We start from the raw sequence: 18,121 nt of genomic DNA, 5'->3' as shown, positions 1-18,121 counted from the left end.
TTTTGGTTGAATAATTACACTTGTTATGGGCAATCTTTGCAGTTATATTATTTGAGTTGGTTTTTTTACAATGGCTTGATAATATAAAAATGATATTTATAAAGAGAAATGACATAATGAAAAAAGCATACATATAAATGAATATTATAAAAAAAGCTTATCATTGAAGAGGAAATAGAAGACCTTACACCAAATGAATTGAATAGAAATATGACTATCAAGCGAAATATTTATTTATTTCATATAAATAATTATACATAAACATGACTACATTCCATGCATAACAAACTCATTGCAGGAGAGTTATTTGCATTACCTGGTTTTGTGATAAAAAAAGTACATAAGAAATATAAAAATTATTTAAATACAATATTAACTCATTAATACCTTTCGAACTGTGGAGACAGACATCCCATGCTCGACATCAATTCAGCTATGAAAGTCATGGTAAGCCATGGAAATACACAAAATAGCCCTGATTCTATTAGGGAGGAGGGAGTCTGTTGAGAGAAAAACTTTGAGACACACTTGAACAAACGTTAGAACAAGTATATTGTGGAATAGTTAATCTCGAAGGATCTAAAAGCTCAACAATAATATTTAGAGTTAGATGATTAGAGAGTTAGTTGCGAAAAAGTAAAGAAATGGAAATGACAACAATTGGTATATCAAGTATACACTTAAGCTGATTCATAACGATGAATGCATTCAATCCAAGTTAATAAGTGAGATCAAACTTAGTGATTAAGTCACAAAATACTTGCTCCGAAGAGAGATTGTAATCGATTAGGAGAGAGTAAGAAGTGTGAATAAGAGAGATAGAAAAGATAACTTTAGAGATGTGTATTCAGAATTAGATGCGTAAGTTTTTGATACAAGAGAATGGGCTCTATTTATAGAGACTCATGAAGTACACTAGATTACCTCTCTAAGAGTAGCCATGCAAGACATACTGGACAATAGAGAGTATTACAATAAAAGACGAGTAAAGTAATCTAGTAAAGAGACTGGGGTAGGTAGAGATTGCGGTTGCGATTGCTGATGAAGAAGCTTGACTGCGGGGGCTTGACGGCTGCGGTAGCTGAAGTTCAAGAGGGTCACTTTTTATGATTCAACAATTCCCCCGTAAGTGACCTCTTTAACTTTTGATCAACTATCAAGTTTAAGAAACTTGATCAGGATCCACCAAAATTTCTTGATGTTTTCCAACCAGATGATTCTTCTTAAGATCTCGAACTTGACGTCTGCAGTTGTGTGCTTTGAATTTTCAACTGCGTTTTGAAAGATATCAAGTTGCTTCCTATTGAAACGATGCATGGCAGTCATAGGAATCAAGTATTTGACATTATCGGTCTTCCTTTTGAAAATGACCGCAAGTTCAGGATAGTTGGTTTCACCTAAGTATCTTTCTTCATAGCCTTCGGTAGGCATTGGTACGGGGTCAAGTGGTGGCAGATCGAATTTCTTGGCAATGGTGGGGTAGATGTCTGCGTCTATTTTAGCAAAATCACAAACTATTTCCTTCAAGAAAGTATTAGCCCTTTCAAGTGCAATCTTCATCTTCGGGTGCTTCTCCGACTTGTGTTGGAACACCTTTGCAATGAGAAAGACTTCTTCCGGGTTCACACTGGGGAAGTCAGCCTGGGTGCGGACATAGACATGTTCCCTTCTAGTCAAAGTGTACTGGATGAAGTCAGCCTTCATGAACTTCCTGATTTTGTAGTTCTTGACTGGGATGGTCTATCGTTAGACCATATATTCTCGATGAGAGAGGCATGCTTAGCATAAAACAGACTAAGTCTCTCAAATTCCATTGGCAGTCTTTTGGAGTCTGGAAGGCTGCAGCCGAATTGCTCACATATTGTGAAGTATCTGGCATTCAGAGAGATTTGAACATCCCAGTAGCCATCCGAAGGGGGTTCCGCATAGGTGAGGTGAGGAGTGTAATCATCATCAAGCAGTCTGCGGTGAGGATTGATCAGAGAATTTATCAAGGACTCATCCATGATAGTATCAAAACCACATAGTCTCCATACTTCTTTAGCAAGTTTGGCTGGCTCCAATCTTTTGTCCTTTGGGGTGGTGGCAGGAGAGTCATTTGAACTCAAAGAAGACATGTGCTCCGCAAGATTTTTGAAGTGAGGGGGAGTCTTCTGGTTTCTCAGGAGTGTTTTCCTCTTGTGGTGGAGAGTTATGAGGTGGTGTATGATGAGATGGTTGCGGTGTAGGTTGTGGTGTAGGAATTTTTTTCTATAGTGATAGGGGGAGTTTGATGTTGTGAGATGGAGTGGTTGAGTGATGGACTTCTTCTTCACTTCCCCCTCTTGAGGAGTTCAGACTAGGAGCCTCCTCAAGCCATTGTCGAAGGCCATCAACTTTGGCAAAAACTTCTTGGAATTGAGATTTGAGGGCTTTGGCTAGTTGTTGATTGTTGGGGATGGCGGGGTTGAAGAGCAGCCTGTGAATTTCCTTGGTGAGATGAAGGATTTCGGGACCATGGAAATTTGTGGACAAGGATCTCTGCAGGCGGTTGATTGTAGTTTGAAGGTTTTAGATTGCAAACTCATAGGCAGTGTGAGTCTCAGCAATCAGCTTTTCAAAGTGGGAGGCTTGATCCGTAACGGCTGCTTGAATATCTTTCTTAATTGCGGTTACCTCAGAGATGAGGCATTCCACAGTAGCCATGTATTCTTTGTGATCTGATTGTCGATTATTATCAAGGGACCGGATTCCTATTTCAACCTTGAGTGAGATACGCTCAGTATCCAATCTCTCACGTGTTTCTAGGCATTTAATCCATTCGATCAAGGACTGCGGTCCAGGGATATCTTCTGGTTGCGGTTGAGTTAGCTGGACCGCAGCAAGGATTTGATCAACCTTGGCTTGTAAACTTAAAAATTATTTCCTAGTGACAACATTCTTCTTCTTTTTCTTCTTCTCTTTGCACATTGAAGTTGAATGATGAGAGCCATTGGATTCTTCATCTTCATCGAACATCATAAGATCATCATCAGAGGGAGAGGGTTTGTTTACCTCTTGCAGATCAGCATCATCAAATCCGAAGGTGGGAGCAGAGCTCACTTCTATTTCAGGTCCTTCTTCTTGTGATCCTTGGATAGTGGGAATGGGAGGGACTTTGGAAGCATGTTGATCAGCAGTTGCTTCCTGAGCTTTGCGGAAGGTTTCAACCATTTCAGAAATCTAGTCTTGAACATTCAGAACGGTGGCTACAGTATGGGCATTGTTAATTGCATCTGCCCAATACTAAGCCATAGCTTGGATTTCTTGTTCCTTTTGCTGCTGTTGCTTGATTTGTTGATCCTTGTGTGCTTGGAATGCCCTTCGAAAAGCGACATATTTCTGAATCTCGGCTTCAGTTACTGCATTGTAATTCAACCAATAATCATTGGAGTCTTCACTGTCAAATCCTTTATATCGCATCGAAGTGTCCTTCGGTTCCACAGATCCTTGCACAATTGTGCTCACCATGCCTAAAACACCTGTTACAGATGTAAGCAGAGTAGGATTTCCTGAGCTTCCTTGGTCTCCTTGACCCGTGGCCAAGTTTGGCCTCGGCTCAGTTTTGGCATGGGCGGAAGAAGTGCCCTGCAGTTGGGAAGGTGTTTGTAGTGTATGGGTTACATTCAAGAGGATGGAGTTTAACTCCTCATGAGAAAAGAAATGTAGTCGGGAAGCCCTGGAGACTTTAGGGCGAGAGCCAGTATTGTGAATCAGACTCACTTTCTTAGTTTGAGTGGTAGAAGATGGTTGTTTCGAATGGATGTGCGGCCATCCCAAGGACTACCGGAGCCTGTTGAGAGGCTGAGGTATCAGTCCGGTCACGCATATGGCTAGAGGGATCCGTTTTGTGTTTCTTGAGGATTGAAATGGGTTGGTTATCCTCGTCTGAATTACTGCTGGAGTCATGTTGGCTTGGTTCGACAATAGTAACTACTGGTAGTGTTTTTCTTTTTTTGGAAGGCTTGGAAGCATCCTTTTTAGGAGTTCCTGGTTTCTTGGTGTTGCGGGGGCCATGTAGTGCAGAAACTTTATGCTTGCGTCTTTGGGTTTGAGAAATATTAGAGAGAGTTATGGAGGAAGGGACTGCGGTGCCTTCAGGGTTAACGATTGCGGATGGATTTGGAAGAGGTGGGGTAGGAAGGTATGGGTCAATACCTTCCGTAGCCTCAATGTGGTTTGAGACATCAACAGTTTCAAGACTGAGGGTAGAAAGAATGTGTGTAGAAGTCTTCAGATTGGTCCAAAAATTGATTGATCAGAGGAAGGATTGTACCTTTTGAGATCCTTGGTGACAAAGAAGTTGATGTCATTGCCCATGTCGATCCCTGCGTCCGCATGTAGGTCTGAAATGCAGAGGGACTAGAACCTTGCGAAAGTGAGTTCGGTTGGGTTCTCACTTGGGCTCTCCTTGGGAATGTATTGAAGAAAGTCATCCCAAAGAATCTGTCTGTAGTTCACATCGTGTCATGTGAAGATGCTCCACACCAGCTCTAACAGTTTGAGTCCCATATTATACGTGCCTCCGGTTCTGCCGGATAGACTGCGGATGACGAAGTGGCACACGAATTGCCAGACCGCAGGCAATTGGTTCTTCATGAATTCACCGATTCCTTTGATCTTTTTCTAATATCGCATTTGGTAGAGTGTCGAAGTAATGTCCGCCATTGATGGGGTGAAAATCTTGATGGAGGGATGAACAAGGAGGTTAATGGCAATGAGAAACTTTTCTTTGGACAAAATGACCAAAGAATCGTTAATCAGGTTGAGATGAACTTCTTGTGGGTTATCGAGTGGGCGATAGGCGGAAAAGGCACATTTAAAAAGGGTTGAGATTGGGACAACATCTGTGAAAGCATCAAAGGGACCAAACAGAGGGTGATTCTTCAGAAATTTGATCATGAGTTTCGTGGGGGCATTGTAGAGAGGGTGTTCTTCAAAGACGGCTCTGAAATTGCTTGAAGCAATGGTGGGAGAGTCTGAACCAGTAGGATTCACTGATCCAGAAGCCTTGGATTGTTTCTTCGAAACATTGGATTTCACCATTGTTGAGTGTTTGAGAAAGCTTTGAAGAATGCAAGAGAAGGTTGAAGGTTTAGATAGCGTAAACTTTTCTTTGTGAAGAAGAATGGGGTTTTATAGTGGCTTAAGGGAGCGGGAAACGTTTTTGACCTAAGTGTACTTGGGTAAAAACGACTAGGTTTATCTTTTGAATTAGGGTCTTTAATCTCAGCCACAAATTGATAAAGGAGGGATTAAATCTTAATTTGGGGTTTACCAAAAAGAGTTTGCATTTAATGAAATGTCAGATTTGATACCATGTCTGGTGAACGTGAGGTGAAGGTCGGATCAGTCTGTTGGGTAAAGGGGAAGTTGTAACGAATGGGATGTTTTGGGGTAACAGGAAAAGACATATTAAAAGGATTTGATTTAGAAAATCTTTCTTTTTGTCATCATACCTAAAATAGGGCTGACACGAGATTTAGAGAAAAAAGAATGAGACAGTTTCTGAAAGGAATGTTTTTATTTAATGAAGGATCATTAAAGAGCACACCATGTTTTTTTTGTTTTAAAAGAATGAACAGTCTGGAAATCAATTAATGTGATTGCGGATGGACACATCATTGCGGATGGATCCTTTGCCATTGCGGATGACTACAGTGGAAGAAACTGAGAAGAGCACTTGTACAATAAGTTAGTAATAACAAACAAGAAGGACCAGTGAAAGATAAATATAATATATGGTTGCGGTACATAGACTGCGGTACACAGGATATACGAAAACCATTTATTATAAATAACTTTCAGTTAGGACCGCAATGGAGACCAAGGATGGTCTGCGGTACCTATCAATTCAAGAAGAATTGTGGGTTCAGATTCATCATTCCTAACATTTGTAAGAACGCGTTGAGTTTGGTAGAGTCAAGGGCTTTTCTAAATACATCAGCAATCTCTTCATGAGTATGGACAAAGATGAGTTCAATGTTACCTTTCAGAATGTGGTCTTTGATGAAGTGATACCGTAGTTCAATATGCTTCATCTTGGGGTGCTGAATAGGACTATGGGAAATCTCTATGGCACTTTCAGAGTCACAGTAGATTGGTATCCGCAGCATTCTGTATCCGTAGTTTAACAGTTGCGTCTTCATCCATAGAACTTGAGAGCAACAGCTGGCTGCGGCCACATATTCGGCTTATGTGGTAGACAGTGATACACAACTTTGTTTTCTTGAGGACCAGCTGACGAGTCTTCCTCGCAGAAATTGACATCCACCTAAGGTACTTTTTCGATCAAATTTGCATCCGGCGTGATCCGCATCTGTAAATGCTTGAAGACTGAAATCATTGCATACGAGGTACCATAGACCAAGAGATTTACTTCCTTTCAGGTACCCGAGAATTTGTTTGGCTGTGGTCATATGGGACACTTTTGGATCAGCCTGATACCTTGCACATACACCAGTTGCAAAGACAATGTCTGGTCAGCTTGCGGTGAGGTACATTAGAGAGCCAATGATACCTCTATAAGTCTTGTGATCCACAGATTCGCCAGAGGGATCAGCAGAGATCTTATAACCGAAGGCCATGGGGACCTTAGCCGAGGAACAATTGTCCATAGAATATTTCTTCAGTAGTTCAGTGGTGTATTTTTCTTGATGAATGAATATCCCTTGCTGAATTTGTTTGACCTGAAGACCTAGAAAGAAATTAATCTATCTATTCATGCTTATTTGCAATTTGTTGGTCACGAGCTTAGCAAATTCAACCACCATTCCTTGATTAGACGACCCGAAGATGATATCATCCACGTATGTTTGTACAAGCATAAGGTGGTCACCATTTGCTTTCCTAAATAAAGTGGGATCAATCACTCCTATTTTGTAACCAGAAGAGACTAGAAATTCAGAAAGTGTCTCATACCAAGCTCTTGGAGCTTGCTTCAAACCGTAGACTGCCTTTTCAAGCTTGTAGCAGTGGTCAGGGAATTCAATACTTTCAAAACCGGGAGGTTGCTGAAGATAAACCTCTTCTTTTGATTTGTGACATCCCCATTTTCATGGCCAGAAAAGACCGATTTTGTTTATGCTTTGTTTAAAAATCAGAGTAACATTTTAAATAAAAGTGTTGCGGAATTTGTCCCAAAACAAAATATGATAAAGATTTTTCAAAACCATTTCCGTAGAAATGTATTTCATTAAAAAGACTCAGGATGTCATGTTCGATACAGATCATAAGCATAAACAATACAACATAGGCCTTACTACATTATTCCGTATTTACAGGCCTAAAATTCCCCAAGACATCACATCTATGCTCATGCGCCACTACCTGTAATACAAGAAACTGAGTGGGTCAGGCTTGGGAGCCTGGTGAGCACATAGGGTTTTCAACCCACAATAAATAAGTTTATTAACTTTATCAAACCAAACAACCTGATTACCCATTCCCGTTATCCTCACTTTACATCCCTAAAACATCTAACACAAGGGACCTAGTCTAAGGACTTTCATCGGGATGGACACTACTACTAAGGGGATTCCTCAGCAATAAATGTCCTTAAGGCAACCATGTGGGGGATGGAGTACACCTGGTGAGCACACAGTTCAAATAAACACCTACAGGTTGCGAGCCTGCTAGCGTTCTACTGGCTGTCTAGAATAGTCCGTGGTCGTCATCTATACTCCGCTAGATGACTGGATCATCAATAACATCTATACCGAGGCCTCTCATTATTTTATTTTTTCACACAACAACTATTACATCTACCCATGTTTTACCCAACACATTTTGTAGATATAAAATACATATACAGTTTATGTCATTTAAAAAAAATGTATAAAATCGTTCATCCAGCATAGATAGCAAGTATACAGATAATATGCACACACAACACGTCATTTATATATAAAATACTTCATATCTATGTGTAAGCTGAAAGTAACTATGCACTCACTTGAAAAGGTGGTGAATCCGAACTCAGACAGCGCCTCGCTTCTTAAAAATAATTTCCTTCGACGAAACCTAGTATTATTAGCACTAGAGTTTAGTCTATTATTCGCCAAGACTAATTAATAGTCTAGCTATTATTACTATTATATAAGCGTCAAACAATACTTATATAACCCATAATAATAGCCCAAGTACTTATTATAAGTTCCTAATAACGTTACTATAATTAAATAAACGATATATTAAAAATAGCGTAGGCGTAGCTCCCTTACAGCGGGTTTATAGAAAACTGAGCTTTGCTTGGAGCAGCTTTCCCGAGCCGAAAAGCTCTTCTTCTTGGAGCCGTTGAGCACTCCGGGGCTTTCGCCTCGTGCTAGGGAGGTTCCCTAGGCTTTTCGGGGGGTTTCGGGGCTAAAGAGAGGTTCTAGAGAAAGAGTAAAGAGAAGAAAGAATGAGAAAGGTGTGAAGAAAATGAGGGTGGGAGAGGTTCTATGTATAGGGTGAAAATTAGCTGATCTTGGTACCACATGTCACCATCTAGTGGCAAGACTTGAGGAGAAAGCAATGGCCAAGATTGTGCCACATCACCCATTTTCGCACAGCACACTTCCAACTTCTAAATCCGTAACTTTCACATACGACCTCTGTTTTTGAAGTTCTTTATATCCACGCGTAGGTAAAAATAAGATCTACAACTTTCATTTTGACTCAGTCGGCTAATTCTCGACCGATCTTAAATTTAACAGTAGAAGGAGATTATACTGTTAAACATCCGCGTAAAATTCATAACTTCTACATACGGACTCTGTTTTCGTTTGTCTTTTTACCGTTGAGTTCCTATTAATGAGATCTTCAACTCTCATTTAGGTCGCATAAGCCAAAAACCTCTCGAACTAAAATTCGTGTTTCGGGTCGTGCACTGCTAAGCCGAATCTTAGAAAAATCATAACTTCCTCATACGCAGTCAGATTTGGGCGTTCTTTTTATGGATGTTCTCGGTTTAACATATACTACAACTTTGGTTTAGATCATTAAGGATAAAAAGTCCTCCATCGTAAATTCACTATTTACGTCTCCCGGTGTCATACCGGTTTTGCCGTAAAACTTCGGCGGGCCATAACTTCTTCATTATAACTCGGATTTTGGCGTTCTTTATATCCCCAGAATCCTTGTTTCGACCACTACAACTTTATGTAAAGATGTTGGACTTATCTCACACTTTAAATTTGACGCTTATTTTTATTCTTTATTAACTATATATTTATAATACACATAATTCGCATAGAATTCAAATATTTCATCTTTCTTACTTCAAAAAGAGTTACAATAGTTGACCTAGACTATTACATCGTCCACAAATGCTAAGCCCTGAAACCCGGGCGTTACAATTCTCTCCCCCTTAGTATGATTCCGTCCCGGAATCATGCATCAGCAAACAGATGTGGGTAGCGACTCATCATGTCACTTTCTGTTTCCCAAGTGAGATTTGGCCCATTAGAATGTTTCCATCGGACTGTTTGTACCGAACACTACCGTTTTGCCCAAACGTTCTTCCTTTCGGTCATTCTTCTCTAAAGCTTCTTTTTGGGCTTTCCTGATACTTTCCACAATTGTTTAGACGACTTCAATTCTCAACGCTCTTGGCCTTTTCCTTTCAAGGTTGACTTTCCGACTGAGAGCGTCAGCAACAACATTTGCTTTACTGGGGTGGTAAAGTATCTCACAGTCGTATTCCTTGAGTAACTCTAGTCAGCGTCGTTGCCTCATGTTCAATTCTTTCCGATTAAAGATATACTGGAGGCTCTTATGATCAGTGAAAAGCTTGCACTTCGTGCCATAGAGGTAATGCCTCCATATTTTTAAGGCAAATACTACCACTGCCAACTCTAGATCATGAGTGGGGTAGTTCTTTTCGTGCTCTTTCAATTGTCAAGATGTGTATGCTATCACCTTTTCTCTTTGGTTCAGAACACAACCCAACCCGACTCCAGATGCATCACTGTATACCGCAAAGTCTTCAACTCAATCGGGTAGAGAAAGTATCGGTGCTTCACATAACTTCTTCTTTAGCTTCTCGAATGCCACATCGTGTTGCTCACTCCACGTATATGTAGCTCCTTTGTGGTTCAATGCCGTCAATGGATCAGCTATCGAAGAAAAGCATTGGATAAATCGTCGGTAATATCCGGCTAATCCTAGAAAGTTTCGAATATCCGTGGGATTTTTCGGACGTTCCCACTTCATCATAGCCTCGATCTTTGCGGGGTCAACCATTATCCCTTCTTGGTTAACCACGTGACCCAAGAACTGGACTTCTCGTATCCAAAAGTCGCATTTAGAGAACTTGGCGTAAAGCTTCTCCTTCTTTAACACTTCCAACACTTCCCGTAGGTGCTTGCCATGCTCCTCTTGGCTTTTCAAGTAGATCAGAATGTCGTTGATGAACACTATCAAGGATTTATCGAGGAATGGCTTACAAACCTTATTCATCAAATCCATGAACACTGTTGGAGCATTGGTTAGTCCGAATGACATAACCAAGAACTCGTAGTGTCCATATCTCGTTCTAAATGCAGTCTTCTCAATATCCTGCTCTCTTACCTTCAGCTGATGATATCCTGGCCTAAGATCGATCTTTGAGAAGTAGCTCGAACCTTGCAGCTGATCGAATAGGTCATCAATCCTCGGCAATGGATACTTGTTCTTCACCGTTGCCTTATTCAGCTCTCGGTAGTCTATACACATTCTCATACTTCCGTCCTTTTTCTTCACGGATAACATCGGAGCTCCCCATGGTGATGAACTAGGTCGAATTAAACCATTGTCCAACAGCTCCTGAAGTTGCGTCATAAGCTCCTTCATCTCCGTTGGTGCTAATCGGTAAGGTGCCTTTGCTATCAGTGTTGTACCTGGTAACAAGTCTATCCAAAACTCCACTTGCCTATCAGGTGGTAATCTGGGAAGATCTTCGGGAAAGACTTCCAGATAATCGCACACAACCGGTATATTCTTCACCTCCTTCTTTTCTTTCTTAGCATCAATCACAAATGCCAAATATGATGCACATCCCTTGGATAAACATTTTCTGGATTTCATCAGGGAGATGATTCCAGAATTCACTCTTCGTTTGTCCTCGTACACCATAAATGACTCATTTCCAGGAGGATTTATCCTAACTATCTTCTTTCGGCATAATATCTCGACATCGTTGGCGCTAAGCCAACCCATACCCAAAACGATGTCGAAACTGTTTAACTCTATGGGTAATAGCTTTTCATGGAATTCGTTTCCGTTTAGGTCGATGACTACGTTCTTAATACGATTACTAACATGTACGAATTTGCCACTGGAAACTTCTACAATCAGGGCATTATCAAGTTTTTCTACAGGTAATGCTAGTTTTCCACCAAATTTACACGAAACAAAGGAGTAGTTGGCTTCGAAATCAAATAGTATATTGGCAGGCAAACCATTTACAAGAAAGGCACCTGAAGCGATGTCTGTTGCCTCCTTTGCAGCCTCGAGCGTCATCTGGAAGGCTCTCACCTTCGACTTCGGTGGAATGTTGGGCCTTCCCGCATCTTTCTTCTTTGGGCAATCCTTAGCAATATGCCCTTCTTCACGGCACTTGTAGCACACCCTCTTGTTGATGGTGCACTCATTAGCATAGTGCCCCGTTTTCCCACACTTGTAGCAGGTTACTTCCTCGCTACATTTTCCCGAGGGCTTCTTCTTGCACTTCTCGCACCATTTCAATTCATTTCCTCCTCCCACGAACTTCTTTGAACCGAACTTGCTCTTATTTTTGTTGGGTTTAGCAGACCCTTTAAACTTCCTCTTCTCTCCAACCTCAACCTTACTGGCAACTCTTCCCTTAATCATATCCTCCACAGACTTGGCAGCCCAGATAGCTGCCTCCAAAGTATGTGCTTGACGCACTAGCACTGCGTACTCCCATGGAAGTCCCTTTGCGTACTTATCGATTTTCGTCAGCTCATCCGAAACAAGATGCAAGGCAAACTCCATCTTTTATGTGAAGTTGTTTGTGTATTCATCGATTCACATGCTTCCCTTTTTCAGGGTTAGGAACTGGTTCTCTAGCTCAAGCATGTTTTGAGCTGAGCAGTACTTTCATTTGAATTGCACCAGAAATTCTGTCCATGTCAGTTGTAGGGGCTCGTTGGGGCTTAAAGTCTTCCCCAAGGTATTCCACCAATGTACAGCGCCTCCTCGAAATTGACGCACTGCAAACGTGGTCTGTAGTTTTCCTCTACAACCGCACGTCATGAAAGCTAACTCCATCTCCGAGATCCAATCCATGACCCCGATCGGATCTTCTTTTCCAGTGAAAGTCGATGGCTTGCAAGTCAGAAAATCCTTGTACTTGCATCCATTTCTCTCGACTCCGTCATCTTGGTTGTTTTGTTGGACTATTGGTGGGTTGACTTGACCAACGGTTCCACTATAGTTTCCTTCCTCAGTCTGCCCTTCGTTCAACTCGGGTTGTTCGATCTGTATGGTCGCTTCCTCTTGATTTTGTTGGAGCAAACGTCTGGTTTCCTCCATTTGACGATCCAACATCGCCTGGATCATCGCATGCACTCCGGCCATCGTTATTGGCTTAGTAGCGGCTTCCACAACCGGTATTTGCTCAATCACTGGGGGTTGGTTTCTGTTTCCATTTGCATTTACATTTCCGCTATGGGTCCTTTCCATCTTGATCTATACACCGAATAAGGTGAATTTAGATCTTTATTTAGGACTGATGTTCAAATCATCCTTATCTCTCCAAAATGTTTACATGCTAGTTCTAATATCGTAGTCGTACGTTTAGAATCCTAAACACATAAGGTTTCCAGATCCGGCCGGCAACAGACCATAGATCCGAATAATTAATAGCATATAAGGCACAAAGTATTTAGCACATAAAAGCATTTTAGGCATAATTCCTAAAATAAGCTAGTGCTCACTTCTCACAATCATCGCTTAGCATTCTAAGTTTAAGTCTAGAAATCCTACAAATTCCTAGTTCGCTTAAACTAATGCTCTGATACCAACTATGACATCCCCATTTTCATGGCCAGAAAAGACCGATTTTGTTTATGCTTTGTTTAAAAATCAGAGTAACATTTTAAATAAAAGTGTTGCGGAATTTGTCCCAAAACAACATATGATAAAGATTTATCAAAAGCATTTCCGTAGAAATGTATTTCATTAAAAAGACTCAAGATGTCATGTTCGATACAGATCATAAGCATAAACAATACAACATAGGCCTTACTACATTATTCCGTATTTACAGGCCTAAAATTCCTTAATCTCTCATCCCAAGACATCACATATATGCTCATGCGCCACTACCTGTAATACAAGAAACTGAGTGGGTCAGGCTTGGGAGCCTGGTGAGCACATAGGGTTTTCAACCCACAATAAATAAGTTTATTAACTTTATCAAACCAAACAACCCGATTACCCGTTCCCGTTATCCTCACTTTACATCCCTAAAACATCTAACACAAGGGACCTAGTCTAAGGACTTTCATCGGGATGGACACTACTGCTAAGGGGATTCCTCAGCAATAAATGTCCTTAAGGCAACCATGTGGGGGATGGAGTACACCTGGTGAGCACACAGTTCAAATAAACACCTATAGGTTGCGAGCCTGCTAGCGTTCTACTGGCTGTCTAGAATAGTCTGTGGTCGTCATCTATACTCCGCTAGATGACTGGATCATCAATAACATCTATAACGAGGCCTCTCATTATTTTATTTTGTCACACAACAACTATTACATCTACCCATGTTTTACCCAACACATTTTGTAGATATAAAATACATATACAGTTTATATCATTTAAAAAAAATGTATAAAATCGTTCATCCAGCATAGATAGCAAGTATACAGATAATATGCACACACAACACGTAATTTATATATAAAATACTTCATATCTATGTGTAAGCTGAAAGTAACTATGCACTCACTTGAAAAGGTGGTGAATCCGAACTCAGACAGCGCTTCGCTTCTTAAAAATAATTTCCTTCGACGAAACCTAGTATTATTACCACTAGAGTTTAGTCTATTATTCGCCGAGACTAATTAATAGTCTAGCTATTATTACTATTATATAAGCGTCAAACAATACTTATATAACCCATAATAATAGCCCAAGTACTTATTATAAGTTCCTAATAACGTTACTCTAATTAAATAAACGATATATTAAAAATAGCGTAGGCGTAGCTCACTTAAAGTGGGTTTTTATAGAAAACTGGGTATTGCTTGGAGCAGCGTTCCCGAGCCGAAAAGCTCTTCTTCTCGGAGCTGTCGAGCACTCCGGGGCTTCCACGTGCTAGGGAGGTTCCCTAGGCTTTTCGGGGGGGTTTCGGGGCTAGAGAGGTTCTAGAGAGAGAGAGTAAAGAGAAGAAAGAATGAGAAATGTGTGAAGAAAATGAGGGTGGGAGAGGTTCTATTTATAGGGTGAAAATTAGCTGATCTTGGTGCCACATGTCACCATCTAGTGGCAAGACTTGGGGAGAAAGCAATGGCCAAGATTGTGCCACATTACCCATTTTCGCACAGCACACTTTCGACTTCTAAAATCTGTAACTTTCACATACGACCTCCGTTTTTGACGTTCTTTACATCCACACGTAGGTAAAAAATAAGATCTACAACTTTCATTTTGACTCCGTCGGCTAATTCTCGACCGATCTTAAATTTAACAGTACAAGGAGATTATACTGTTAAACATCCTCGTAAAATTCATAACTTCTACATGCGGACTCTGTTTTCGTCTGTCTTTTTACCGTTGAGTTCCTATTAATGAGATCTTCAACTCTCATTTAGGTTGCGTAAGCCAAAAACCGCTCAAACTAAAATTCGAGTTTCGAGTCGTGCACTGCTAAGCCGAATCTTAGAAAAATCATACGAAGTCAGATTTGAGCATTTTTTTATGGATGTTCTCGATTTAACATATACTACAACTTTGGTTTAGATCATTAAGGCTAAAATGTCCTCCATCATTAATTCACTATTTACATCTACCGGTGTCGTGCCGGTTTTGCCGTAAAACTTCGGCGGGCCATAACTTCTTCATTATAACTCGGATTTTGGCGTTCTTTATATCCCCAGAATCCTTGTTTCGACCACTACAACTTTATGTAAAGATGTCGGACTTATCTCACACTTTAATTTTGAAGCTTATTTTTATTCTTTATTAACTATATATTTATAATACACATAATTCACATAGAATTCAAATATTTCATATTTATTACTTCAAGAAGAGTTATAATAGTTGACCTAGACTATTACATCGTCAAAAACTGTTAAGCCCTGAAACCCAGGTGTTACATAATTCCCCATTGAGAAAAGCACTCTTAACGTCCATTTGGTGTACCTTGATGTTTTTGTGGGTTGCATATGCTAAGAAGATTCGGATGGCTTCCATTCTTGCCACCGGAGCATACGTTTCATCGTAGTCAACACCTTCAACTTGACTGTAGCCCTTTGCAACTAGTCTTGCTTAATTTTTGATGACCGCACCAGATTCATCTAACTTGTTCTTGAACACCCATCTTGTACCAACAATAGTGTGGCCTTGCGGTATGGGAACGAATTGCCACACCTTGTTCCTTTGGAATTCTTCTAGTTCTTCTTGCATTGCAGAAATCCAATCAGGTTCCAATAATGCTTCTTTGATCGATCGTGGCTCAACTGAGGACATAAATGTTGCGTAGTGACAATGATCAGATAAGTCCTTGGCAGATCGAGTCTGGATACCTGCGGATGGGTTACCAATGATTTGACCTGGTGGGTGGTCCTTTGTCCATACGTGTAGACGGATTTGAAGATGACCAGCAGCTGCGGTAGAGGGAATGTCTTCAATATCAGAAGTTTCTAAAGTTGGAGCTGGCAGTTCCCCCTGGATTTGAGAACATCCTGCGGAATCATATTGGCTTTTTAGAACGAGAATGGAATTTTCTTGAGCAGTTTGGAGAGGTTCCCCCTGGATTTCTGATGGGAGTTCCTCTGGAACCTGAGAAGGTTCCCCCTGGACTGTGGATGGGAGCGTAATAATCCTTGAATCGGTTCTAGTGTCAATGTTCTCTATGAGTTCATCATCCGAAGCCGAAGATACGTTTGATGGTAATGATTTTCTGCGGATAGGGACTTGAGCATCATCAAGTACTGGAACCTCGATGGTTGTTGCTTGATCTGGAGTAGAGCTTTCCCCCTCAACCAGAGAGGTGAAAGTATTGAGAGATGCTACTTCGGATAGAGATGGACCAGAAACATCAGTGTGTTGTTGTTGAGCGGTTGGAGACACAAGAACTTCAGATAGTTTTGTTGGAATAGTGTCTAAGGCTGTAACTATATCCGGTTGTGCATGGTCCTTTTGGGTTGCCTTCACCATAGCAACTTGATAGGATGATTTAATAAGAGAGAGTAAATATTATTAATATATTATGGGAATAATATAATGAATAATATATTGTTATTTGATTAATATAAGTCATAGAATTAATTAGAATTAATTTGGTGACTTAAAGAGATTAATTAAATAAAAGGGTATAAACTGTCAATTGTTTGATAGTTAAACTTTAGACTGCAAATCCTTATTGATATAGGATGGGACGACTTCTAGGGCTATGATAAGCCAAAATCGTCCAAAGGGTTATCAAGGAAAGGATATGGATTAACTTAAAGTCTAAGTTATCCAATTAGGGTTTAGGTTGTAACCCTTAAGGAGTCTACAAGTATAAATAGACCCCATGGCTGATGGAATTCGTGACTAAGCCTAAAGTAAGGAACCTGTGGTCGAATTCCTCCCCTCTCCTCTCTCCTAAATCATCCTCCTTGCTATTGGTGTTTGTAAGCCATCAGAGGAGTGACATTTGTGACTCTAGAAGCTCCAAGACCTCAAGATCAACAAGGAACTCAAAGGTATGGTTCTAGATCTATTTCAATGTTGTTATTTAGCCTAATTAGTTATTAGAAGTCTTGGATTCAAAGCATGTTTATTAGAAAGCCTAGATCCGAGCATTAGGGTTTTGCATGCGCACATAGGAAAGTTCTTATGGCTAAAACCCATCAAGTTTCTCCGTTTCAATAGGGTCGAAAAGATCGTCATAATTGACTTCAAATAGATTTAAAGGACCTGAAGAAGCAGGAATATCGCTTTCCATGATTGTGGTGGTTTCAGTGGATGGAGGGGTGTTTCGGATGTGAGAATCATCAAATTCACATTGAAGCTTTCAGTGATTAGTCTTGTACGTCTGATGAGAACCCGGTAAGCAACCTTGTTCGTGGAGTAGCCAAGAAAGATGCCTTCATCAAACTTCGGTGCAAATTTGTTAAGCTGATCTCTATTGTTGATCATATAACATCTACACCCAAAGATATAAAAGAAACGAACATTTGGTTTGCGGTTGTTAAGGCCCTCATATGGTGTTTTAGTGAGACGTTTGCACACAATGCTTCGGTTTTGTACAAAGCATGCGGTTGCTACTGCTTCAGCCCAGAAGTAAAAAGGAAGGTGTGCGAAGTTGAGCATGGATCTGGCTGCTTCTACTAGTGTACTATTCCTTTTCTCTACTACTCCATTTTGTTGTGGTGTATAAGGACCTGAAAAATGTGAGTGATGCCTTTGGACACCAAGAAACTATTGAGAGGATGATTAGTGAACTCGGTTCCATTATCACTACGGATTCGTCTTACTGGTAGCTTGATCTGAAGTTCTATTTCTTTGATGAAGTTGATGAGAATTTGCGGTGTTTCGGATTTGAGTCTGAGGAAGAAAACCCATGTGAAGCGAGTGAAGTCATCTACTATAACCAGTATGTACTTTTGTGATGGATACTGGCTACGGTTGATGGACCGTAGAGATCAATGTGCTGAAGCTCAAGTGGTTCAGATATTGAAGAGTCAATCACCATGGGGTGACTTGCTTTGGACTGCTTACCACATTCACATACAGGACAAAGAGTGTCATTACTGAACTTGAGAATAAGGAGTCCTCTGACCAGTGCTCCAGTGACCAAAGTGTTAATGTATCTGAAGTTGAGATGAGCGAGCTTACGGTGCCATAGCCAGCTGACTTCAGATACAGCTTTGGAAAGGAAACACCACTATGGTTTGCCAATGAT

This window comes from Lactuca serriola, chromosome 8 (genome assembly GCF_051521515.1).
Source record: "Lactuca serriola cultivar US96UC23 chromosome 8, Lser_US96UC23_V15, whole genome shotgun sequence".
Lineage (NCBI taxonomy): Eukaryota > Viridiplantae > Streptophyta > Magnoliopsida > Asterales > Asteraceae > Lactuca > Lactuca serriola.
This window is presented reverse-complemented; position numbering follows the sequence as displayed.